Raw genomic sequence first — 2,500 nt, 5'->3', positions numbered from 1 at the left:
TAAGTTCAAAGGGTATGAACGATTTGACCAAAAAGGGCAAAGAAAGCAACAGGATAGCTTCATGCGCTTAATTTTTCTCGACAAACCGTATTATGGTCTGTATTATTTGAAATTAATTCAAATTCCACCTTACGGGGTCGATAAATTAAGAACTAGTTGCCATTGGGGTCGATCTGATCGACTGGCCCCACCTCTCAAAAATTTCGGGCCTTGTACCTAGAGTAGAAAAGATTATTTGAAATTGATATCTTTTAACCTTTTACCCCCTGTTTGTTTCAGTCATTAGACTGTGGTCATGCTGGGGCATCGCCTGGAAGAATTTTAGCCGAATGTATCGACCCCAGTAATTTTATTAAACCTGGTACATATTCTATCGTTATCTTTTGCCGAACTGCTAATGTTTCGGGGACATAAACATACGATCACGCCAGACAAAATGGTTAACGGCATTTCGTCAGTCTTTTACATTCTGAGTTGAAATGCCACCGAGCTCGACATTACCTTCCATCTATTGGGGTTCGATAAAGTACCAATTGAACATTGTGGTCGATGTAATTGACTAATCCACTCTCGACAAAATTTCACGTCTTGTACCAATAGTACAATAGAAAGATTAAAGTATTTAAAATACTAGATAGTCAAATAAATTCGATTGTTTTCTTACTTTTTATTTTTGCTTCCCCCCGCCCTCTACTTAATTTAAGCTTTTCCAATGCTATTTGAATTCATATGAAAAATATTTTTATCGTGGTTTATGGCTTTTGCAGCCCTATTGTTCTTCTAAAAACTTTTCTTCATCGTTATGAGTAAATTTTACCTTCTTTCAGACTTTAGAAAAAAGTGAACGGTTTTATCTGACAATCCAATATTTGTTAATCTTTAAAATTAAATTAATTTAATAAAATCAACAGAGTCTGTTTGTGATGACACATAATGCTAGAAATAGCGGTTAAGTCATTCTCAATTAACGGCTTACTCTATTAAATTAGAATAGCGTACTAATTCGTTACACGCTTTCTTTGAAGAAAAGACGTCAAAGCTGGAATATTTGTTTATCGTAGGTCAATTCGCGTTTAGCTGACGAGAACTTAAACAACATCAGCAACAATAATACCAAAAATGACAACAGAATATCAACAACAATGAAAATAATACAAGGGCATCAACAAATTCAATTGCAGATAAAATCAAGGGCCTAGAGGGTACAACTGACACAGTCGAAACCAAAGACCAAGTTTTCGTTTCATAAATGTATATGTCTGAATATAATGGTGAAAATTGGCAAAAACGTATTCGCCATTAGAGTCCCACTAGAATATTTAACAGGTATGAATAACAATGGTTTGATAGGTTATGCAAATATAATTAAACTGGTTAACCTTCAGTCTGATGGAAACAAATATCTGTGCATGGGAAATATTTGATAATAATCTAACTTATATGACAATGGCTGTTTAACTATTTCGGTAACAGATTTATACGTTGAATAAAAAAAAAAAAAAACAGAACAGTATTTTTTTATTTGCATTTCATTTTCTCGATTGTTATTTATAGGTAAATATCATTAAAGCAAACACAATGAGAGGCTAAATAAATAAAGATCGAGGCAACAATGGCAAGAATAAAAAGAATTGCATATAAAAAATTGTAGAATAATATGAATACAAATTGAGAATATTATGTTTTATGATGTATTTTATTTTGAAATAATTATTATTGTTTGTTATTGTTGTTGTCGCTATTGTTGCAGCTGTTGTTGTTGCTAAGGCAGTGAGCTTATTGAATCGTTAGCACGCTGGACAACATGCTGCTTGGCGGCATTTCGTTCTCCTTTACGCTCTCAGTTCAAATTCTGCTGAGGTTGATATTACATTACATTCTTTTTCGAGTTCGGTGAAATACGTACCAGTCAAATACTGAGGTCGATGTAATCGACTATGGCCCTATCCCCAAAATTTCACACCTTATGCCTATAGCAGAAACTATTATTATTATTATTATTATTATTATTATTATTATTATTATTATTATTATTATTATTATTAAGGCGACGAATTAATTATTATTATTATTATTATTTATTGTCTTTGCACGGCTTCTATCGCTAAGGACGTACTTCGGTACCAGATGTTCACTACCAGTGACACCTCTTATTTTTCGAGATGTACTTCTCAAGATTTTTACTCACTGTTCCCAGAGCTCCGACAATTTTTGGTATTACTGCTACCTTTTTCATCGACCACAACAGCTTAACCTCCCAAGCTAACCTCTCATATCTATCGACTTCTCTTTCTTCCTTATCGCATAAATTGTTGTCAGCTGGGCATGCTATGTCTATGATCCAGCATCCTTTGCTTTCTTTCTCAATTAACACAATGTCTGTCTTCCTATTCTCCATCTCATGGTCGCACTGAATCATAAAGTCCCATAGGATTTTTGCATTATCATTTTTGACAATGCGTTTGGGTTTATGTTTGTACCATTTTTTTGCTCTGTCAAG

Source organism: Octopus bimaculoides, chromosome 10, assembly GCF_046866305.1.
Source record: "Octopus bimaculoides isolate indiv1 chromosome 10, ASM4686630v1, whole genome shotgun sequence".
In the NCBI taxonomy this organism is placed as follows: domain Eukaryota; kingdom Metazoa; phylum Mollusca; class Cephalopoda; order Octopoda; family Octopodidae; genus Octopus; species Octopus bimaculoides.
This window is presented reverse-complemented; position numbering follows the sequence as displayed.